General features: G+C 41.1%; 2 protein-coding genes across 7 annotated transcripts in view; one reads left to right on the top strand and one right to left on the bottom strand.

The window, feature by feature from the left end:
- Nucleotides 1-25,203, bottom strand: part of LOC136847888 (uncharacterized) — a 172,535-nt gene that overhangs the window by 118,617 nt on the left and 28,715 nt on the right. The window contains exon 1 of one of the 4 annotated variants that reach the window (XM_067119907.1): nucleotides 7,246-7,534. The exons of 2 other annotated variants lie outside the window; for them this stretch is intronic. The gene's annotated coding sequence lies outside the window, so the exon portion shown is untranslated. Of the gene's footprint in view, nucleotides 1-7,245; nucleotides 7,535-25,203 lie in introns of those variants that run through there. One more of the 4 variants, XM_067119908.1, reaches the window with a different exon arrangement.
- LOC136847886 (uncharacterized) overlaps nucleotides 8,724-25,203 on the top strand; it is a 55,987-nt gene continuing 39,507 nt past the window's right edge. Inside the window, exons 1-2 of one of the 3 annotated variants that reach the window (XM_067119898.1) lie at nucleotides 8,724-9,197; nucleotides 9,320-9,454. The gene's annotated coding sequence lies outside the window, so the exon portion shown is untranslated. Of the gene's footprint in view, nucleotides 9,198-9,319; nucleotides 9,471-25,203 lie in introns of all 3 variants that reach the window. The other 2 variants (XM_067119897.1, XM_067119901.1) reach the window with 2 other exon arrangements.

Raw genomic sequence — 25,203 nt, 5'->3', positions numbered from 1 at the left:
ATGAGCTGAAAGGTTCTTACTGAGTACTACAGATGGGGCGATGCCCCTATTATCATGGGCTCTCCTCTGGGCTCCATATTTGCCTTCTATGTAAACTGGGTGAGTGACACGCCTGCAATTTGACTCCTGGCTCTAGGAGTTGAATTGCAAGAATGAGACTCACCCAGCGTAGAAGGAAACAGTATGGAGCCCAGAGGAGAGCCCATATCAGTAGGGGGCACTCAGGCCTGAGATGTTGAGTTCTCTTGAGTGTGTGCTGCAGTACCCTCACAAGAGACAGTAACATCTTGTCCAGATCAATTTCTACGAAATCCTCTAGAGAGAGGATCAAAAAGGACAAGAACCCTACATTGGGGACCTATGGATTCTGAGTCTTCACTACGAAGTCAGGAACATAATAAAGTGAGACAGATCCCAATCCCTTCAAGTGCTTAACATCGTCAGAGAAGTAATGAAGCTTGCCTACTCTCTGTGCCAAAGCCAGCCCACAAAGGAAACGGTTTAGAATTAGATCCCCGTCTACTGTGAACCCCCAACTGATCACCTGCCTGGTGTTAACTGGGATTTTAAAAACCATCAGAAAACCAAATCCTTTAGGGAAACCATGGAAACCAGGCTGCAGTCAGTAATTCAACTGGTAGATGCCTTACTGTGCATGCTTGCCTCCAGCAGGGATACCTTTAGATCTCGTCAGGGCAACTCTCGTAATATACCTGGGTGGAATGACTTGGTTAAAGATCTATATACACATTCATGAGAAATGTTTCTACTGTAGAGCCAAAATAGTAGCCTGAGGGAAGGACACTTTGCACTGCTAATGAGGCAGGCGAAAGCACAGTTGAAATTTGCCCTTAAGCACTGCAGACTGAACGAAAAGTAACTAAGAGCTGATGTAATGTCTAGAAAATTAGAATCTGGCGATTACCCCCATCTTTGGAAGGACATTCAATCCAAAAATCCCAAAACTAAAAAGCTATCACAGAGAGTATGAGAAGCCGTCGGTGATGAGGCTATCGCAAGAATGTGAGGCAATCACTTCAGCACTATCCTGAATTGCATAAACAATCAAGACACCTGAAGATATGTACATAACCTCCTTGCTGATAATATTCAGTTTCATTTCGCCGATCGTATTAAGCCCGGTAACATAAGTGATGCCATAAACAACCTACCTAATAATAAATCGGCCAGCTGCGATGGTCTGCCTGCTGAAGCTTTCAAATTCTTCCGTCCGGTAATTTACATTTTGCTAGCATGCAAGATATCCCCTGAGATATCCAGTCAACTACTGCTCTGCCTGCGATGCTTATTGTCAACCTGAAAAAGTGAAGATGGTTAATAGAGGGAGACTCCTCTCGCTACGAGGAAAACTGCCCTACGCAGCGAGAGGAGGCCCCCTAGAAGAGGTCGCCTGACCGCCAGCGGCCCCACCCCTCGCAGTCTTCACCCGATGAGCGAGCAAAGAGGACAAAGGAGAGAGATCTCTACCAAAGGAGAGAAGGAAGAACCTAAGGAAGGGAGACGGAAGGAGGGGAGGCCACCAAGGGCGCCGTGGAAGCGGAACTTACTGACGACGCCCGCAACTCTCTACAGCGCAGGCGGCAAAAACAACACTCAGCACAAGTAGGAAAGAAGTAGTCATGCCTTTGTACACAGAGGGCGGGAGCCCAAGAAGGGAAGCGAACTCATACATCCTGATCAATGTAGGGGAACGAAGATATTACGTTCCAATCTAAGACCTCCAAACGCACAGGGGAACACCTTCAGTATCTAAATAAAGGGCTGCTGGAAGAGAAGCATTACCACTTGGTCATACCCCTCTAAATACGCCTTTGGCCGTCAAACCAAAGACACAGATGCAGGGGAACGACGGCTTATGCAAGGCTATCACAAATCGTGGGTTTGTATATTAACCCTTGAACGTCGACTGGACATACTGTACATCGACTAAAATTGTCTGTAGGGTGCCAAGTGGACGTACGGTACGTCGACTATAAAAAGTTTTTTTAAATATTAGCAGAAAAATAGTTATATGCCTAGTTTGCGAAAGATTTTAAATCACGCACCTTGAGGGATGCTGGGAGTTCATGGCTCACGCTGTTGTTTTGTTTACAAGCATTACCCAGCTGCGCATGCGCGAATTTCTTTCTTCTCCCACTACAAAGCATCAGCGACGCATCTCAGAAATTCTTTCGTCACTGTCGTAATTTTTGCACAGTTTTATATTAGCTGTTACATAAAGTTTTATATGTGAAAACGTGCGCAATTTCCTGTAAATACAACAAAAAACAACCCATGGTTGTAGCTTTTATAAGTTTTGAAATATTTTCATATAAATCACGATAAGTGCCAAAATTTCAACCTTCAGTCAACTTTGACTCGACCGAAATGGTTGAAAAATGCAATTGTAAGCTAAAACTCTTACATTCTAGTAATATTCAATCATTTACCTCCATTTTTGCAACAAACTGGAAGTCTCTAGCACAATATTTTGATTTATGGTGAATTTTTGAAAAAACTTTTTCCTTACGTCTCATGCATCGCTAACTTGGCGAAAAACTCAGAAATTCTTTCGTCACTTTGTCGTAATGTTTGCACCGTTTTATATTAGCTGTTATATAAAGTTTTATATATGAAAATGTGCGCAATTTCATGTAGAATAAAACAAAAATAACTCATGATTGTAGCTTTATAAGTTTTGAAATATTTGCAGATAAATCACGTTAAGTGCCAAAATTTCAACCTTCGGTCAACTTTGACTCGACTGAAATGGTCGAAAAACGCAATTGTAAGCTAAAACTCTTACATTCTAGTAACATTCAATCATTTACCTTCATTTTGCAACAAACGGGAAGTCTCTAGCACAATATTTTGATTTATGGCGAATTTAAAAAAACTTTGTCCTTACCTCTGCGCGTGTAACTCGGCTGAAAATCTCAGAATTTCTTTAGTCACCTTGTCGTAATTTTCGCACCGTTTTCTATTAGGCATTACAAAAAGTGTTATACATGAAAATGTGCGCAATTTCATGTAGAATACAACAAAAAATAACTCATGGTTATAGCTTTTATCATTTTGAAATTTTTTCATATAAATCACAATAAGTGCCAAAATTTAAACCTATGGTCAACTTTGACTCGACCAAATTGGTAAAAAAATTCAATTGTAAGCTAAACCTCTTACATTCTAGTAACATTCAATCATTTACCTTCATTTTGCAACAAACGGGAAGTCTCTAGCACAATGTTTTGATTTATGGTGAATTTTTGAAAAAAACTTTTTCCTTAAGTCCCGCGCGCTAACTCAGCTGAAAATCTCAGAATTTCTTTAGTCACTTTGTCGTAATTTTCGCACCATTTTCTATTAGGCATTACATAAAGTGTTATACATGAAAATGTGTGCAATTTCATGTAGAATACAACAAAAATAACTCATGGTTGTACCTTTTATCAGTTTTGAAATATTTTCATATAAATCACGATAAATAGAAAAATTCAACCTTCGGTCAACTTTGAACTCGATTGAAATGGTCGAAAACTGCAATTGAAAGCTAAACACTTCAGTCTAGTAATATTCAATCAATTACCTTCATTTTGCAACAAACTGGAGGTCTCTAGCACAATATTTAGATTTATGGTGAATTTTGAAAAAACTTTTTTACGTCTGCACGTTACGAATTCATTTATCATTTTGTGATAATATTTTCTCTGTGTTGCTTTGATCGTTTTACAATTTGTTATACACCAAAATCATCGCAATTTAGTGTACAATACAACAAAAAAATAACTCATTAGCTTTAACCGTTTGCTCACAGCACAATTTGTATACAATTATATATGAAATTTTTTTTCAAGCTGTCATATATTTCAATATTTATATATATATTTTTTTCATTTTTGATGGTTGCATACTAAACTTCAGGCAATGACAAAAAAAGGAGCCATTTTCCACTTCGGCACTAACTCCCGAACGCTGCCGGCATACAGCAGACACTTTTGTAAATAGAGGCTCGGCGTTTAAGGGTTAATAAATATCAAAGACACACCATATATACACAAAAATACAGGAAGATCCCAATGGGATGATGAAAAGCTTAACGATAGTCAGGCAAAGAGATTCGAAAACATGTCTGCAACGCATGACAGCCAAAAGCAAACTGGAATGTTTATGTACGGGCAGGTGGGTACTCCAGCCTACCTGGCGGTAGTTGCTGCCTAACCATCTTGTTCACGAGTTTAACGGCCATGTCCAGCTTTGCCATAAATAATTCCTAATGTAAAGGACCGACGGTTTGTATATCATGTTGGAACCAAGTGAAGGATCATGGATCCATCAGGAGACTGTCTGGAAGAAAACAGCAGGTTCCCTCCAAGATCGCCGCCTCTTGTTGTGGAAGAGAATACCCTTCACGGCAAAGAGAAGCAGAGAGAGAACCCAGTCCAGGTGGTGTCTTGACCTGAATGAACTCCTTCTCCGAAGAAAAGTATTCATCTGGTCGAGAATGCTCTTGCAAGCAAGGACCACGGCAGCCCCCGAAACTCTCAGCCCCTTGGGAATTGCATGGGTTGTGAGTGATGATTATTCACTGGGGGAGCCGCGGTCCTGTCTTGGGGATCCTCGCACTGACGAATCGGCGCGAAGTTCTCTGAAAAATGAGGGCGATTGCAACTTGAAGAGGAAGACTTTTGCTGCTTGCAAAGCGTGAAACTTCTGTACCTCTCTCCTTGGAGGGAGACCTTTACAGATCCCAAGAAACCCTCCTCAGCTACCTAGTTGTACTATGAGACAATCGGAGGACCGACACCCAAAGCAAGCCAGGCAGCCAAACTCCAAAAACAAACTCGTTGGGAGCGCTCTGTCCAATTCACCCCTCTCAGAACAACCGAGAGGAAAAGAGAACAGGTGAGGGGAAAGAGTACCAATACCTTTTCTACCAGTAAGACCAGCAGGAGGGGTGGACCGTGAGCGACAATCAACCGAAGGAGATTACTGCCACATGGGGGAAAAAAAGCGCTTGTGCTGTGGCAAAGTACTTTCCTGGGAAGAGCAGAAAGTTCACTTGAACAGAGCCAAGAACCAGAGCCAATCACGTGAACGCAATTCAGGTGGGTATACAGTGGGCTGGGAGGCAGGCAGGGCGAGCTGAGCTGAGCCGAGCCGAGCCATTCTCACAAGCGCGACTAGGGGCTGGGTGGGGCGAGCGAGCCGAGCCGATTGCATGAACACAATCGGAACTGGACAGGACGGAACTCGTCTGCCGTGAACTAGTGCTAGTTTCACGAACACTAAACTCCTTTAAGGCCGAGGCCCCTCGAGAAGAAGGTTTAAAGGGGAATTCAGTGTCTGCTATCCTGCATGCTCGAACCCTAAGGTTCAAGACACAAGGATGAAACCCAGCCAAGCAACCGAAGCAGCTAGAGGGCAGTATCGAGACACCTGGCGTCTCAGCACTGGTACACCTGGGTGTCATGGCACTTTCTCTCGTCCTGTGCCTCTCGTCAAAAGAGCACTCGTGATTCATAGAATTCCAGCGACCCACGAGACTCCCAAAAATCGGGAGCGGCTGCTTTCTGTTTCCTAAGAAATCGAAAAGAGCCAGGCACAGAACCAGTCTTAGACGCAGACTTCTAAGACTGGCAATGACGGTGCAGCTTCCAGAAGCTGCACTCTCGCGGCCGAAGAAATGCCAGACCCCACAGGAGAATGTGAATCAGTTCCCGCCTGAGGGAAGGAAAAGCAAGCAAGAGAAACTGTCTCCCAGAAGGGCGTCAAATCCTTATAAGTCCCGCAGGACTCCTGAAGGGAATCTCTTCCCTGCTTCTTCTAGTGTTCGAACTGATAGGATTGAGACACCAGGCTGGGAACCCAACCGAGTACTGGTAAGCACTCAGGGAGCACTTGTAGTGCTGGCAGAAAGAGCCAAGACACCTGGGTGCCTTGACCCTTTCTTTCGCACTGCTCCCGAACTGGGCCGGGGAGAGTACTCTACAGACCAGATCGGGATGCTCAATATTCTACTGAATCTCAAGCACTCGAAGTAGCTTGTGAATGAGTGCCTGAAGCAGCACTCGTCTTAGAGGCGGAACCTCTAGGACTGGGAACGGGATCGCAAACCGAGGTCTGTGTGCCTGCAGCCCCTGAAACAAAGCCCAGGGGTATGTGAATCGGTTCCCTAACCCAAAAGTTGGGAAGAGCCAACGAGAGTCCCTAGATGTCCAAGGGTATCAAGGGGAAGGAAACAGCCTTCCTCTCCTTCAGCCGATGGAGGTCTGTCCGGTTCCCGGGACCCCTCGAACCTCAGTGGGAACAGAGTCGGAACGATCCCGACATGGAACTATGTCATGCCAACCACGTACTGTGGTCGATCCCGAAGCAGCACTGAATGAATGCCGGGACTCCTTCATGCAAGATATCCCAATTGAGATATCCAGTCAACTACTGCTCTGCCTGTGATCCTCACTGTCAACCTGAAAGAAAAAGCAAAGATGTTTAGTAGAGGGAGACTCCTCTCGCTACGAGGGGAACTGTCCTACGCAGCAAGAGGAGGCCCCTTAGAAGTAGTCGCCCAACCGCCCACACCCCGCCCTTCGCAGTCTTTGCCCGACGAGTGAGTGAAGAGGGCGAAGAAGAAAGATCTCTACTGAAGGACAGATAAGGAAGAACCTACAGGGAGGGAGAAGGAAGGAGGGGAGACCACCAAGAGCGCTGTGGAAGTGGAACTTACCGACGATGCCTGCAACATCCCCCCCGCAACTCTCCACAGTGCAGGCAGCAAAAACAACACTCAGCACAAGTAGAAAGGAAGTAGTCATGTCCTTGTACACGGAGGGCGGGAGCCCAAAAGGGCAGCGAAATCCTATGTCCCAATCAATGAAGGGGAGCGAAGATATTGCGTCCCAATCTCCGAATGTACAGGGGAACGCCTTCAGTATTTAAATAAAGGGCTACTGGAAGAGAAGCATTACCACTTAGTTACACCCATATGCCCTTGGCCATCACACCCAAGAACCCAGACGGAGGGGAACGACGACTTATGCAAGGCTATCACAAATCATGGGTTTGTATTAATAAATATCAAAAACACGCAATATATACACAAAAACACAGAATGATTTCACCAGGATCATATAGAGCTCAACGACAGTCAGGCAGAGAGATCCGAAACCACGTCTGCAACGGATGACGGCCGAAGGCAAACTGAAATGTTTACATCCAGGCAGGTATTAGCTCCGCGCCCGTTTTTACCTTGGAAAGTTAGGTTAGGTGTAGTTGGTCGTGTTATTTGATGACGAAGCGAATGCCACCAACGTTCAGCACATCAAAACATGACAATTAGTTTCAAGTCCAAATTGTAATCATTGCCTAGGTTCAATTTGACCAAAACTTCTCACCAATGCAGATTTTTGTCGATGACGTACTACAGTTGTTAAAACGATTAAACGGCTCACTGCTATAAGTTTTCTAGCGGTGTTCGAAGTTCTTTGAACGAGACACTTGTTTACTTTCAACGCCGCTGTGGTACAAACGCAGTCTCATCCCGGCGTTGTTCGAGACGCAACGCCTCGCCATTCTTGAGGCAGTGGCGCATCCTCTCATTTATAATATTGGTTCTCTTATATTTACGGCTGCTTTGATATGAATCTGTACTGTTGAGAAAAAATAGCATTATTTATCATCACTGATTTATACACTAATTAAAACAAACACAAACATACGCACAAACGCATACATACATCCTTTCGGTGAAGTCTTTTGGGATAATGTGACTGGGCCTATGCCTTTCACCCTGGCCGCGGACCACAGCAGTCGCTAACTACCATGAACGGATTTAATACACAGGTTTCTCATGGAATGTGAGTAATTATTGCTTAACACGATAACCCTGGCTCTTTCACTAACTAAATGAGTAAGTTGTTCAACAGGGAAATTCCAAAAACGTACGTCATATATCATGAAATTATCGCTGCTGAGTAAAACAAGTGAAGCATATTGGTTATTTGAATCTAGAACAAATTGTAAGTCAGGCGAGAGAGCATTTGTACACTGCGCAGCAAGACTATACAACAAAATACTGCCTGAAGTGAGGAGCATACAAGAAGAATGCAAGTTTATAAAGTTTGAAAACGTACATGGGCCCGAGGGGAAATTATCCCTGTGGAGGGCTGTACATCAAACCAAAGTGAAACAAAGTGAAAGTGAAATTCTTAAATTAGTCAAATCATCAATTTTTAGGGGACTTAGCACCCAGATTAACGCACTCATTGTTTTTTTATCTGCTGTATGTTGTTCAGCTTTACACTTTTCTTATTTAGTATGGACTATGGTGCATAACGTTTAGTTATTCAGGTCTCTTTGGTTTGGGTATTTGCCACCATTTTTCAGACCCAAAGTCAAACAGCTTCTGTGGAGAAGCTTGGTGAAGACAAGAGGTAATAAGAATTCATACACCTTTCTAATTACATCGCATACCCAAAACAAGACCTTACTTAAGTAATATATATTGAAAGAAGAAATGCTGACTAAATCAACATCTGCGAGCAGTAGTTTTCGACCATTATTTACATTTGATAAATATGTATTGTTTGTAGAATAATGAAAAATACTAAAATAATGCGGACTGAAGAAAATAGAGGAGATACGACAAACTTTTTAAAAATCCGGACGCCATAAAATGAGAAATAATACTTAAAAAAGAAAGTTGGCCGCAATGTAACGCCACATGCAAGCGAACGCCGGGTAATATTCTCTTCGACAGTGACAACATTCCAAATTTTGTAAACAAATGTTCCACAGAGGGTAAACAAAGCTGTGAAAAAGTGCGAATGGGACCTTTAATTAAAGCGGACACAGTTTCTTTTCCTCGTGTTCGTACAAGGCCTTTCACACGTCGTCATCGCCGTCGAATAAACTGTGAGGTGAAACTGAATCGGACCAAATAACGGGGATACAAACTGTCGCCATTTTTCTACCTCCGAATGAAAGCTTAGTCAAGAGTTACTTGGGGAGTCCAAGGGGGTGCAATAGGTCAGACAGAGATGGCAAATCATATTACTCAGTCCCTGCTGTTGTCAGAAATCAAGGAGAGAAAACTCAAGAGATTACTGAGAGAAGGAGAGCGCTCCTGATTTCCAGGTTAAACAGGCGTCACTGTCAGCCATCAAGACACAGGAAAATCTGCTCAGATCTTTTCGTTGGCGGTGAGTGTTATTAACTGTTAGTGTAATTAGTGATAATGGTGAGTAATTAAAGAAGCCTATGGCATAAGGATTTCACAAAGTAATTCATTAACATATCACATTGCTATTCAATATTTTTACAGGAAAGCCTGCAGGCCTCCATGAGGCGGCCCTGAGCTGGTCCAATGTGTAGTGGGTTACATCATTAACCAAATAGTTCACGGTATCTGGATACGTAACTGCAGGCAGCAAATCCACATCAGAACTCCATTGTTCAGGTGTCAACTTGTACAGGTCTTGTTATTTACAAGTTTCATTATTTTTATTTATTTTCATTTATTTTTTTTTTTTATTTATTTTTATTTATTTATTTTCATTTATTTTTTATTTAAAATTTTTTATTTTTATTTATTTTCATTTATTTTTATTTGTTTATTTTCTATTTATCTATTTTTATTTTTTATTATGATTTATTTATTTTTATTTTATTTTTTTTTTTTATTTATTTATTTGCGAGTTGTCCTTGGTTGCCATTTTTCGTGATATGGCTCATAATTCCTTAGAATAACAACGAAATTTGATATATCCTTTGTTTACAATGCCGCAGCTTGACCTAAAACATGGCGGCGGCTCATCAGGTGCCTGTATTCTGTGACAGCATAGGAAAACTATCTATAATTGGCTTACTAACAGTTACAAAAAATCATAAATGTCTAAAAAGATGTCCAGTGAAAAGTTAGCTGAAAGAATGTGTCAAGTATTAACGCATGAATTCATTCAGAGAGTTTAATATTGCCTCCAAGGATTTTAGTAATTATTTAAGAATTAATGAAGACACCTGTTTAAGGCCTATTTTCAAATTAGTTACCCAACTAATTGAAAATCAGAATACTTTAATGCGATAAACCATATCACCAAATGATAGGTTGAGTGCTGCTTCGAGATGTTCCTGTGCGTTCCTGTGCTAATACAAACCTTCGTTCTTTACATAGGATAAGCTTGTGAACAAGGTAATTAACTGTCGACAGGTAAGGGGAAGCCCTGCCCACTTGTTGGTCTGTTCTCCACTTTACTTTTAGCTACTGTCAGATGCAGGCATCTTTTCTTTGGCTCTTTGCACTTATTTTTGCCATTATTAACCTTTAGCTCTGTGTATTTTAGTATTTTTCTTCTTTTATTCTGTTTGTTTGATTCTTCCTACACGATATACAAACCAGGGAAGAGGTTCCCTTCAGGAGTCCTGCGGTACTTCTAAGGGACTGCTTCTCTCCAGGGAGGCATTTTTCTCTCGTTGGCTCTTCCCACCCTTGGGCAGGAACCGATTCGCATTCTCCGTTGGGGTCTCGCATTTTGGGGGTAGTGAGCGCACAGCCTCTCGAGGCCGCGCCCTCGTTGCCAGTCCTCAGAAGTCTGCGTCTAAGGCTGGTTCTGTGCCTTGCCCTTTTCGATTTCTTAGGAAGCCAAAAGGAGCTGCTCCCCATGATTGTTCTTTCAAGATTCTATGAATCACGAACACTCGCCTGGAGAGAGGCACAGGACGAGACATCATGCCAAGGCACCCAGGTGTCTCGACAAACCTGCCAGCTGCTTCGGTTGCCTGGCCGGGTCCCATCCTTGTCTTGGATCTTAGGGTTCGAGCACACAGGACAGCAGACACAGAATACCCCTATAAACCTTCTTCACAAGGGGCTTTGGATGGATGGATGGATGTATGATATTTAGGGCAAAAGCCCAGGCACTGGGGCCAACAAGGCCATTCAGCGCCGTAATGGAGAGAAAATAGATTATGTTAAAGTTATGAATTCATGAAGGAAATGATTAATAAATAAAATGATGTGACCAATAAATAAGGGTATGAAGTTTAATGAATGATGTGATATATACATAAAAAATTTAATGTCATTAAAATTCTACGTGATGTAATAAATATATTAAATAAATTAAATATCGTTAAAAATTTTAATACACTTTAAAAAAGAGATGATAGCAGAAATATCTGTTTCATCTCCCAAAATATCAGACAGGGATTACCCTGAAAATCTCTCTCTTTGGTTAAAATATCTGGGGCAGACCACCAGAATGTGCTCCACTGTTAGTGTCTCGTCACAGTAAGCACACTCTGGAGGGCTGCTTCCTTCTAAAATAAACTGATGGGTTAGACGAGTGTGCCCAATCCTTAATCTGGTTAAAATAACCTCTGTTCGTCTGTCAAGCTGGAATGACGAAGACCACGGTAGTATATTATCCCTAATATTTCTATACAGTAGAACCCCGGTCCTCGACTGTACTAGAACTTGAAATAATTGGATTTCAACACGAAATGTTGAGTAAATTTTGTATCGGAGTTCAAACAACAAACCGGAATCTGACCTCATGAATCATATGATGTTTGTAGAAAAAAGAGTTTCGGGCAGCTGCCGCTAGTTGGCGTTGTTGGTGGCGTTCTTCCCATGCTTATTTAAAAGCATTTAAAGCCCACACATGCTGCTGTTGAAAAATAAGCCATATTATCACATGAAATTAATAATAAATTTTATGATAACAGACATACAGTAATTTGGTTTATAAATACTGTATTATTAATTTCATGTGATATGGCTTGTTTTTCATTGTTATCATTATTAACAACAGTTTTCATGTGTACCTGTTACAGTACATTCTGGTAGTGCCTATAAGAATACTTAGCCTCCTCATTTATGGTAATACGGCCGCATTGGTCATAGGCCAACTTTTTGATACAGTATGCATTTAAAATGTAAAAGTGCTTTGATACGGTAAGTTATTCAACTCTGAACCTATTTAATTGTAATTTGTGTAAAGTTTTGTATAAAAAGGCAAGATTGGGGTAATGACTGGTGGTCAGGAATGGATTAATCCATTTTCAGTTATTTCTTATGGGAGAAATTAACTCAGAATTCGACAAAATCGAATCTCGACACTTCTTCTGGAACAATTAGCGTCAAGAACCAAGGTTCTACTGTATTTCTTATTATTGGCAAGAAGGGGAGAAATCCACCTTTCTTGCCATTTATAAAACATAAGATCTAATGGGACCTTTTAGGTCTGTATGAGGCACTTTTCTGAAAGAGGTTTCTGATAAAATACTAGCAGCTTTTGCTTCCCTGTCTGCCATCTCGTTTCCATGAATCCCCACGTGAGAAGGGACCCAACAGAAAGAGACTGATTTACGTCGACAATATATACAAAAAGCCACTCCTGAACTTTTTTGAATTAATGGATGAAAGCTATTAAATTTTTAATAGCTTCTAAGGTGCTTCTAGAGTCTGAGTATATGGCAAAATTAGAGTCACTACTTTGAAAAACTAAATCTAGGGCAGACACTACGGCTGTTAATTCGGCAGTAAATATTGATGCAGAGTCAGGTAATTTAGCTGTGTACGCTGTATCACCAAGGATAACAGCGCAACCAACACCACTATCTGACTTTGATCCATCTGTATAGATTTTTGTAAAATTAGTATGGGTAACATCGTGCTCTAAGAATTTTCCCCTAATCTCTTCTTCAGTGCAATCCTTTTTGTTAAACAGTTTCTTACATATTGATGCTTCTGGGATAAGCCATGGAGGATTTACATGATATTCTACTTCCAGGACTTTCTGGGATTTAAGATGATTACTCCTAACATCCTCATTCAGTCGAATTTGGAATGGTTTAGAAGCTCTTGTACCAGAAAAACTTCGAGAGTCTGTTTCCTTTAGTGCTTGAAAGGAGGGATTTTTGGGAGCACTTTTCATTCTAGCCATGTATCGCAACCCTAGCTCTTGCCTTCTTAGATCAAGGGGTAAATGATCTGTGTCGACATATATGCTTTCAACAGGCAAAGTTCTAAAAGCCTGTGAGCATATTCTCAACCTCATGTTATGTACAACATCCAGTTCCTTTAGCTTGGTTTTACAGGCTGAGGAATAAATCTGACAGCCATAGTCTAGCTTAGATCAGAAGGGATTTCTTATCAGCCCCCCAACTAAATCCAGAAACAACCTTTAAAATATTCATAGATTGTTTAACATTAAACTTTAGGGCATTTATGTGGCTAGCCCATGTTAATTTATGGTCAATAGTCATCCCCAGAAATTTAACTTCACTCTCGTAAGGAAGGATGGACCCTTTTAAACAAAGTGTGGGAACCTCTTCCACACGCCGGCACCTGGTGAATCTTACTGCAACTGTTTTGGAAGAGGAGAATTTGAAACCATTCTCATCAGCCCACTTAGTAATAGCATTAATAGACCTTTGCAAATGTTTACATACAGACAAGGAATCATATCCTGTGCAGTATATTGCAAGGTCATCGACAAAAAGCAAGCATTTAACAGGGGTGAGATTTTTTCAATCACACTATTTATTGCCACTGAAAAAGTGTTACTTAAACGCTTCCTTGGGGAACTCCTTCCTCCTGCATAAAAGGTTGGGAGAAGGAGTTTCCCACTCTTACCTTAAAAAGTCTGTCTGTTAAAAATGAATATATAAACCTGATCATTCTTCCACATATGCCCATCTTGTGCAATTGTTTCATGATGCCAATTCTCCAGGTAGTGTCATATGCTTTCTCCAAGTCAAAAAATATGCCAATGGTCTGACACTGTTTGGCAAATCCTTGCTGGATTTGGTTGGTCAGCCTCAGCAGGGGATCAAGGGTGGAGCGGTTTTTCCTGAAACCAAATTGAAATGGCGATAGTAATCCTTTGGTTTCCAGGTGCCAAACTAGTCTAGTATTTATCATTTTCTCCATCAGCTTACATACACAGCTGGTAAGAGCTATTGGTCTATAGCTGGTGGCTTGGGAAGCATCTTTATTAGGCTTTTTAATAGGGACAATTATGGATATTTTCCAGTCCTTGGGTAAAATTCCAGTTTCCCATATTTTGTTTATAATCTTCAGTAAATATTTTTTGGCATCATCTGGGAGGTGTTTCAGCATTTCATATATGATTGTATCCTCACCTGGAGCTGTGGATTCACTTGAGGAGAGCGCCTCACGAAGTTCTCTTAGGGAAAATTTGTAGTTGTATGGTTCAGATTTTCCCGAATCAAACTTCAGACACATTTCAGAATTCCTAATTCTTTGAAACTCTGGAGAATAATTGTTAGGGGTGGAAACTTCAAAAAAGTGTTTTCCTAGCTCATTGGCAACTTCAGTGGGCTCTGTGATTAGAGTGTCATTTATTTTTAGTGAGGGCAATGGTGACGCAACAAATTTTCCACTCAGTTAACTTATTTTGCGCCACACCACTCATAGTGGGGTCTTGGAGTTTATTCCATTAATATAGTAAAGCCAACATTCTCTTTTGGCTTTCTTATAGAAGCGCCGCTGCTTAGCTAAAGCACGTTTGTAGATTAATTTAGACTGAGGGGAGCCACTAGTTTTGTAACGTCTGTAGCACTTCCTAGTCACTTTTCTCAGAATACCACGTCTTATTCCACCAGGGAACTGCAGGTCCACGAGGTTTGCCTTTCGTTTTTGGAATCGAGCTGTCAGCACTCTTCAAAGTAGATTCAATAAAGTAATCATAGGCATCTAGATGAGAATGAAAGGACTCAAACTCCTTATCTAGATTGACACCCTTACTGAATTTATCCCAGTCTGCGTCCTCTACCTTCCACTTAGGTAAAACTTCAGATGGAGCATTCAGAGCATATTTCAAATGGATCGGGTAGTGATCACTTCCATTTAAATCTTCATTAACAGACCAATTAAAATCAAGGTGGATACTAGTTGAAGAGATACTAAGGTCCAGTGCAGAGAAATGATTATTGTGAATGTTGTGGAAAGTCATTGACCCATTATTATATAGGGTAACATCATTCCTGTCAATAAGGTCTTCGATTAATTTCCCTTTACTATCTAAAAACCGACTTCCCCAAAGGGGGTTGTGGGCATTAAAATCACCTAGCAGAAGTAAAGGAGCTGGAAGTTGGTCAATTAACGACTGAATATCTCCAATGTTAAAATCAAGGTCTGGTGGAAGGTATAAGGAGCAGATTGTTATCCTCTTTTCCAAAATGACTGAAATAGCGACAGCTTGTAGTGTTGTATTTAATTGTATTGTGGAGTGCTGTAGAGATTTATTAATAATAATTGCAGCACCTCCATGGGCACGATCACCAGTTGGGGGATATGATTTAAATATTGAATAATTTAGTCCAGGATTATAAGCAGAGTTGCCTAACATTGTTTCCTGTAGGCATATAATCCCTGGATTGAATTCATGCATTAAAACTTTAAAGTCTTCTGTACGGGCTCTGAGACCTTTACAGTTCCACTGAAGGATATCGAGCAAGAATGCTAAGGTGGTAAAATGTGCCTCTTCCAACTCCTTGGAGGGGAAGTACTGTTCCTAGGGTGGAGTGGGAAATTCTCCTTTATAAGAGATTGTTTTCTTAATCCCTTTTCATCTGAATTGGTGTTCAGGGTCTTTGGTTGATCTTCATATTTTTTATTATGAACCTGATGTTCAGAATTACTACTGTGGTTCTGTGCACCACTAATCCTATTTGTCTTAGGGCGGCAAGACTGAATTGAACTCAGATGTTTTTGTTCTGAATCTACTTTTGGAACCACCTTTCTAGGAGGAGAGATGTCTTTCAAAACACTGAACCCATTTGAAGTTTTTATTATAAAGTTATCATTATTTGGGGAACTATTTCTTGTGCATTTCTTGGTAGTTGCAACTGTAGTTTTATTATTATTTTTGTTTGTGGCTGTGGCGATTGATGGCTCTGAACTAGCTCTATCTAATTGGGATTGTTCCTTTAGCTTATTTTGGTTTGAAGTATTTTCAGAATATTTTCCTGAATTATTGGTTGATTTTGGCACCCTTATTTTTGGAGATGAATCGACAGCTGTGGATGTGGTGGGAGATAAATTTTCTGTGCTTTTGGAAGTACAATTTTTGGTATTGGACTCCAAAGCACTTGCCGACAAAAGTTTCTCACCAGTTTGGAGATTTTCATTATTATTTATAGTTCGAGAAATAGGAGGTTTGTGATATCTTCTATCAGACACAGTTATTGGTGGCCTTACATTGCTGGAAGTTTTCATAAGTTTTATTACAGAAGCATACGTAGAGTTGGCACTTTTGTTTGCCCCCATTACCGTGTGCTTTGCTTCACTAATGCTGACATGTTCATTATCTGCCACAGCCAACACTTCTTGTTCAAATTTATATCTGGGACAAGCCGTAGAGTTTGGAGTGTGATCACCCTTGCAAAGAAAACAGTATCGGGCTGCTTTGCAATCAAAATTATCGTGCTCTGCAGAGCACACAGGACATCTTTTATTGTTATCGCAAGAGTTTTGAATGTGTATGTTCTTGGCCATATTCAAAGCATTTTACCACTCTGACACTGTCTAGGAGTGAAGAACTTCATTTTTCGCTATATGTTTTTTAACCTGCATCCTCTCATGGCCAAGGTTCAATGATGGTATCAGGTAGGTAGTTGGAGGAGAAGGTTAAAGGATAGCTGCATCACCACCCTTTTAGTTTTTACATGAGATACAATGATGGTATCAGGTAGGGCATGGAGATGGAGAATCTCACCTCCTTTTTTTAAAAACATGCAGATCTTTTGAGTAAATCCTCCTAAAACATGCAAATCTTTTTCAGTGTATTAAATAATCTGTGAGATGAAATAGATTCAATATTTCCACTTTCAGGAGGTTTAAAGTTAGATAACAGAACTGCTTGAGTCTCATTTCCAGCTTTTATTAGAAGGTTCTTTCCATAGCGTTTTAAATTTCCAATGGGAATGGAACCAACCTTGCTCTCAATGCAGTCAGCAGCTTTTATTAAATTTTTCCCTCCCTCCTTGTAGATAGCAACATGCCATAAAGGGGAGGAAGAGCTCTGGTACATGGGACTGGTCCATGTTCTTCAGTCTTTGGAACAAAGTCAAATGGCTCATCATTCAAGTTTTTCACTGAAAACACTTTCGTGCTGACAACTGAGTCATTTAGAATGTGGCCATGGAGTCTTTGTTGTGCCTCACTAGCTTCCAAGGGAGAGGAAAATTTAATAAAAGCAGAAAATGACTGCTTATCTTTTTCTAGAATTAATTTAATTCTTTCCACTTTTCCAAATTGTTTTACTACACTGTATAAACATTCATAATCTAATGATAAGTTTATATTAGTGCAATAAAGGACCCTATTATTTGAATCAAATCCACCAGATTTATTAACACCCTGGTGTCTCAGTGTTTGGTTCTGTCCAACAGCCAAGCCCGTATCCATGTTCATGCCAGAAGTCGTTGCCAGTGCCGTTAAGTCATCGGATCCAGGGGAGGGAGAACTAAAAGCCAAATCCATAAGTTTAAACCAGTCCACATGCAAAGGTCCAAAAAGTGCACACCCGACACCCAAGAGCCCCGCACAGACCCCCGACAGCATATCAAAAGGACAAACTGGGCAGCTCTACTGCTCAGCTTCCCCACCCCAACACACTCCCAAAGCCCACGAAGAGACCCCAAGATGCCAAGCATGCACACATCAGACCACCACACACAAACTGGTTCATCCACCACCCAAAACTGCTTGGTCATATCAAGAAAGTATCGTAGATCAGTCAGGTATTCGCATTCTCCACCAATGGCACAAGTGAGAGTTGACTCCCAACTGTCCACCCCATACCCTACCCTTTCAGGATAGCACCAGTACGCTTGCAGTGGCCCAGGTATAAGCCAATCCGCCTGCTGGGAGTTCTGCCCCACTAATGGGGACTGACTCCCCACTCCCAACCGTACTGGTGGGCTTCCGGACAAAAGCCAGGAGTCCCACCTCCAAAACCAGCCCCTGGATTCCGATGGGCTGATCCCCAGAGATGGTTCCGCCCTCAAGATAGCAATGGGAAAAATCCCATCACCATCTCTTAGGTCCAAACTATCTCGAGTGGCGACTCAACCACCACAACACACACAATTAGCTTCGAATGCGAACCCCTTCCAAAAAAGCGAACCCCTTCCAAAAAACGATCCCTTCTCAGACTCACCTAAGCAGTAAAATTTTGCTAATGTTGAAATGTCCATGCCATTTAAACCAAAAACTATGTAGGATGATTCGTCAGGACCCGGGCCCAAAGGCCAGGGTCCCTTAGCCCCTCACCTCGTCAAGGCGTCCTACTCGAAGGGGCTCCCAAACTGGGCTGGGGAAAGTAGCCTACTCGCCAGACCAGATCAGGATACTTGATATTCCACAGAATCTCGAGCACTAGGAGCGGCTCGCAAATGAGCACTAGAAGCAGCACCCGTCTTAGAGGCGTAACCTCTAGGACTGGGAACAGGAGTGCAAACCGAGGTCTGCGAGCCTGTGGCTCCCGAAACACAAAACCCAGGAGTATGCGGGTCAGTTCCCGAACCCAAAGGTTGGGAAGAGCCAAGAAGAAACCCACTGCCTCCTGGGGAAGGAGGCAGTCCCTAGACATCCAAGGACATCAAGAGGAAAGAAGCAGCAGCCTTCCTCTCCTTCGGCCAACGGAAGTCTATCCAGTTCCCAGGACCCCCTCAAACCTCAGGAGAGGAAGGGAAGAGGCAGCAGAAGACGAAATCGAAGACAAGTTGAAGAAGATGGCAGCTACTTTCACAGTGCGACTTCCTTCACCTTCACTCCAACATTTTCTACAGGATGGTGGACACGAAACATCATAACCTCCAGGACAGCTAGGCAGGATCACAATGGAAGCAGCCCAGGACACGACCACCAGGAGAAGCAGCAGGCACGATCAGGACAGCTGATGCAGGAGCTACGGAAGCGGTTTGGAGGGCAGGAGGTACAACAACAGCCAGGAACGTCAAATGAACATCACCAGAAGCGACAGGAACAATCAGGATGGCTGCGGCAGGGGACCAGGAAGAGCCGCCCAGAGACTGTCGCCGAGTCAACAGGAGCACAACACAGCAAACAGCAGGAGCAGATGGACCATAGTTACACCAGAGGCAGTGCCATAGCATACATGAAGGCCAGCAATGACAGCAATTGATCCACATCGGCGGGAACAGAGCCAGAACAATCCCAACATGGAACTATGCCATTCCAACCAGGTACTGTGGTCGATCCCAAAGCAACACTATGAATGTAGGGACTCCTTCATGCAAAGATATCCCAACTGAGATATCCAACCAACTACTGCTGTGCCTACAGTGTTAACTGTCAACCTGAAGGAAAAAGAAAAGATGATTAGTAAAGGGAGAGTCCTCTTGCTCCAAGGGGAACTGCCCTATGCAGTGAGAGGAGGCCCCTGAGAAGAGGTCACCTGAACACCTGTGCCGCCCCCCTCTCCCCGACGGTCTTCACCCAACTAGAGGGTGAAGGAGAGAGATAAGGAAGAACCTACAGGGAGAGAGAAGGAAGGAGAGGAGGTGACCAAAGGCGCTGTGGGAGCAAAACTTCCCAACTACGCCTGCAACCCCCCCCCCCCCCCCGACTACTCTCCATAGTGCAGGCGGCAAAAACAACACTCGGCACAAGTAGAAAGGAAGTAGTCATGCCCTTGTACATGGAAGGCGGGAGCCCAAGAAGGAGAACAAACTTATTACGTCCCAATGTATGTAGGGGAGCAAAGATATTACGTCCCAATCTAATACCTCCGAATGTACAGGGGAACACCTTCAGTATCTAAATAAAGGGCTACTGGAAGAGAATCATTACCACTCGGTTACGCCCCTCTAAATGCCCTTGGCCATCAAACCTAAGACACAGACAAGGGAAGGACGGCTTATGCAAGGCTATCACAAATCTTTGGGTTTGTATATTAATATCAAATACATGTAAATATACACAAAAAAATACAGAAGGATCCCACTGGGATGATAAAGAGCTTAATGACAGTCAGGAAAGAGATCTAAAAACACGTCTGCAACCCATGACAGCCAAAAGCAAATTAGAATGTTTATATCCTGGCAGGCAGGTGTTCCCTGCCTACCTGACAGTAGTTACTGCCTAACCACCCTGTTCAATAGTTTAACAGCCATGTCCAGCTTCACCGTAAGTAATTCCTAATGTAAAGGACCGATGGTTTGTATATCGTGTCGGTGCAAAGTGCATTTAGTCATGAAAATGATATGAAAATATGGTAATTAGTGAATATTTCTCAGTGAAAAATATCGCGAATAATGTGTATATATGTTCCATAGAGAAATCTGCGAATAAGGCAAATATTAATAATCGTGACAACTTTTTAATACAAGGGGTTTACTGTATAAGCTCTTTACGTCTGCGGACAGCAACACTTAATGGGTGAAAATTAAACCCATTTAGCTTAGCCATTTGGAGACAGAATCAGTAGCTTTCTGTAGATATAGCATCATAAGTAGTGCAGTAAATGGCCAAATTATCCACAAACAGTGAAGCTCGAACAGGGCTTCGAATTTCATCCAAGATGCTATTTATGGCAACAGCAAAGATGGTCACACTGAGAATGCTCCCTTGTGAAGCACCGTCCTCTTGTCTAGAGGAGGGGAAAATAAAAAGTTCCCTACTCTTTTATAAATCTCTTGGATTAGAAGGAATGGATGAACTGACTTAAGTTGCCCTTAATACCCATTTTCTGTAGTTGTTTAAGAATTCCATAATGCCAGGTAGTATCATAAGCTTTTTCCAAATCAAAGACGACCCTATTGTCTGACATTGATTGATAAAACCCTGCTGAATTTGGTTGGAGAGTCTCATAAGTGGGTCAAGGGTCGATCTATTTTAATTAAACCCAAATTGGAAAGGAGAGAAAAGCTTATTTGATTGTAAGTGCCATACAAAGTGAAAATTTATCATTTTTTTTTTATTAACTTGCAAACACAGCTTGTTTAGTGCTAGAGGTCTGTAATTTTTAGTTTGGTGGGATCTTTATTTGGTTTTTGAACTGGGACTACAACGGAAATTTTCCAGGATCTCAGCATAATCCCAGTCTCCAAAATCCTGTTAATGATCCTAGGAAGGTAGCTTTTGGCCTCTTCAGGTAACTTCCTAAGCATCATATATAAATTAGTTATCTTCACCAGGATAAAATGTCATACATTGAACATACTTACATGCATTTCTTGACTTGTGACTGAGATTTTAAATCTTGCAATGTATACCTGTGGTTATCATTTCAAATAGGCCAATTTGGTTGAAATTGACCTGCAGTGTACCACCTGTTCTTTTGACCCAGGTACCTGAACCACATTAAGAGAAACTATTCCTCAGATCTTTGCCCTAGTCTCTTCAGCTACATCTGAAGGGTTTTAATAGGTTACCAGGTAAGTATGTTCTTAAAAATTTATTTTTTATGCAAAAATTTTTTAAACATCTAAGTTTTCTTTACCTTTTATATACAAGTTTATTGGTTTTTTGGTTAATTCATTTATACAGTAAATCGTTGGACTTTTTACCAAGTAACAAAAACCATCAGTGTTGTTTTGCCATGGATTAAGGAAGTTGAAAAGTTGAGTGCCCCTTGATTTGTCTTCTTTAACATCTCCTGATCATTTTTCACCCAGGCACTTTTGTCCCACAATGGAACAGTCAAGGATTGTATAACCTCTATGCCAGTAGTTTTGGAATAAAGAACTTCATACCCTTGTGCTAAAACAGTGTTTGGAATTTTCATATGCTTTTATGTGGTTGTTGAAAGATTCAAATGTTTTATCAGGGATTTCCTTCTTATTCTTCTCTCAGTCAGCTTCTCATGATTTCCATTTTTATGGCATTTCTGTAGGGTGTATTTCTGGCATTACTTTAAAAGGATGGGAAGTGGACTGCTATTTTAAAAATTCATTTACTGACCAAATAATGTCTGAAACTTTTTTTGCAAAGGAACATATACTGAGATCAACAGCTAAGAAGGAATTAAAATTATATTATGGTAAGTCATAGTACCTGTTCATTTAAAAAGCACAATATCATTATTATCAATAATGTCCTCATCTGTAATATTTACCTTCATTATCTAAATATTTCCTCCCATAACAGATTATGGGCATTAAATTCCAAGTGCTTCTTTTATCAGTTGTCAGCTAAAATAAGATAAACACAACACTGGATGTCAGCATTTGATAAAGTTTGACTGATAAGGTAGATGGAACTTCTGCTTGTCCAGTATGATCTTCCAGGCAAGAGCCTCAAAGTTTTATTGAAAAGGCTCATTCCAGTGATTTGCTCACAGAATTCAGTTCCTCCATGTGTTGATCACCAAATCTGGAGGGTTTTAAGGTAAAGACTTTCTTTAAAAAGATCATTAAAAGTGGACCAATTGAGTTTCCTGCAAGCAAATTAATTTAGATTTTCTTGCTGGTGCATGTGGGCTTTCAGTTAAGTGATTATCAAATACTAATCCCAAAAAATTCTTTTGATTTAAAATCTAAAAGAGGACCTCTGACATTTTGCACGAACGGCTATATCCTTTACAGTTCCAAACCTCAGGATACTGAATATAGGTTCCATTATGGAGTAGATTTGAAGACCTTTCTTCTTTCTTTTTGGGTGGTCTGAAATTGATGGTTTCCTATCACTACTCTTGTAATCTTTATTTCTCCTAGTTTGATTTTCTTTAGGAGGATGATGGAATATCTGCAGTTGTAATTTAGTCATCGTTTTTCCCTTGGAAGGGTTCCACTAAAGCTCTTGCTTCACTTGGCTAAGCACTCTATAGCAGTTATTATATACTGAAGCAAATTTACTTGGAGTACTGTACATGGGGGAGAGCCTGAAGGAGTCCTTCCTCTCTTGGGGTTTCTTAGCTGTTCTGATTCCATTAGATCATTTTAGTCAATGCCTGCAACAATTTATTACTTTTGTTTAGATGGAAGAGATGAATCAATGTTTAAAAGTAGGAGATGGAAGAGATGACGGAGAGCCTCATTATCTGGAGACTCATTTCCAACCACAGGCAGCTTGCCTGCTTTGGTGGAATGTGTTCTTGCCTTCAGTGACTGAGCACCTGACCCAGATACCTGGGCCTCTACCACTGGAGTTGATACACCTACTGCAGGAGAAGGTGCCCCACTGGTCCCCTTGCGGTAGACTACTAAGGGTTAGCAGGTTTAGAGCTCTTGCATAGCTCTTTGATCATCCCAGTTGTTGTTTTCCTTATCCAATGCTAATGTGTTCAACATTAGCTTTTTTTCCCTTGGATAACCTGTTCAGTCATTTAAATTCTCCTCCTGAATCATTAGATTCTCTATGGTTAGCTGACAATAAAGACTACACTGTTGTTTTCAGAACATGCAAAATGGGCAGAGTTTGTTTATACAGTTTTTTGTTCTCACACACCCTTGATGAAAACCAAACTTAGAATAGTTAAGTTCCCTTCATTGAACAGGTTTCTTCTGGAGGAGGATTGGGTCTAGTTATTTCAGCTTTTCATTTTCCCCATCATATGGCTTAGGGTCTTCAACAATTATTATATTGACAATGGATGTCTTTCCCTTTCCATATTCGAGGACCGGTTCATTTTGGCGGATTTCACCTTCTATGAAATTCAATCTTTGTTCTTGGGAGACATGCACTTGGCCCAGTTCTAATAGACTTGTCCCAGTTCGATTTGGTCTGATTTCTTTAATCATATCATGCCCAGAATTAAATTCTACAGGAGTCCAAACCGTTCCAGTGGCGGGTGGGTTCTGACTTAAATTGGCGATCAATTCGGCAATAATAGCACTCAATGGTTAGAGTGCCTATAAGCTGTTTTTGCTTGTTTGTTTTGCAATAGTTAATCACGCTGATTCGGTTATCCTGAAAATCCTGGTTTTCTGAATCTTTTCAAATTAAAACCTCTTGGGACCGGATCTTTGCGATGATTTCCACTGCCTGTTTATCATTTGATCCCATGAATTTTTGATGTAGCATGAAATACTTTACCTTCTCCAAACCTCAGATATATCTTGACTCAGTTTATTCCCCCACCTTCTTGAAGCCTGGTTCCTTGCAGAACTTATATTAATAATTTTCATTTAGCTTAGCAATTACCCACATGGGAGGTTTGGGAGTTCTGGATATTTTTATTACCTTGTCTTTTCTGATGGGTATCTTGAGCCCATTCAGATGGTACATATATATCCAGATTTTTAGGTACTTTATCTGTCAAAGCTCCTCTTATAACAGAGTGATTTATTTGCTTCCCCTTTTGACAACTTGTAGAAGTTCATCCGGATTTCAATTATGGTTCCAAAGGGATGGAAAGTCATCAAAACAGTTTCATAGTCACACTGGACTGTTATGTGTATTACATGAAGCACTTGCAAATTCTTAACATTTAGAGAATTTTCAGTCTCCAAGGTGGGTGCAGAGGTCATCATCTGTGCCAAAACAGTACCACTGAAGAGTCCAGGGATACTTGATTCTTTATTTCTACTTTTCATTAAGGATTGGATAAAAAAAAAATTAATTGAAAACCTGGAAAAAGAGCCATCAGCCTTTCATGAAATTTTTCTGAAGAGCCAACCTGCACAAGTGAGCTGACTCCCATCTGTCCATGTCCCTACCCTACCCAGCAGGTGATGGAACAACATTATTGCGTGGTCCAAGTGTAATGCTTTGACTGAGAGTTCCAAGAATACAATGATCCCCACCCTAATCATATTTAGGCAAACCAGAAATGCCAAGTCTATCCTCAGAGACCAGACCCCTGGAATCTGTGGTCCGTGAAAATGCAAGTAAATCTGCTTTGAGCTATCAGTCTGTAATCCTAAAAACATTATTGGGCATTGTTGATGATTTCCTTCCAGTTTCTCACTATTTAGCCTATCCAGCTAACCCGATTTTAGAATAAATATCTTCTCTTATTTATCAGGTCAAAATAAATTTTAGCAAAGTGGAAAATCCCAGAAATTAATCCAAAAGAAATATATTTTGATATTTAGGACTTTTTGACCTCAAAATTTCCGGATCCTGATTTGTTTGGTGACAAAAGCTAAATTGCCATCATCAAGGGTCATCAAACATGAGAAAGTCCTTTTGTTAGGAGCAGTTTATTTTCCCAGAAAATATCAGAATTGCAGAACTTTTTAAAACAATAAGCTCACATTTTTGGAAAAGGT

Source organism: Macrobrachium rosenbergii, chromosome 17 (assembly GCF_040412425.1).
Source record: "Macrobrachium rosenbergii isolate ZJJX-2024 chromosome 17, ASM4041242v1, whole genome shotgun sequence".
Taxonomy (NCBI): domain Eukaryota; kingdom Metazoa; phylum Arthropoda; class Malacostraca; order Decapoda; family Palaemonidae; genus Macrobrachium; species Macrobrachium rosenbergii.
The sequence above is the reverse complement of the archived record's forward strand: the minus strand, read 5'-3'. Positions and strand labels throughout refer to the sequence as shown.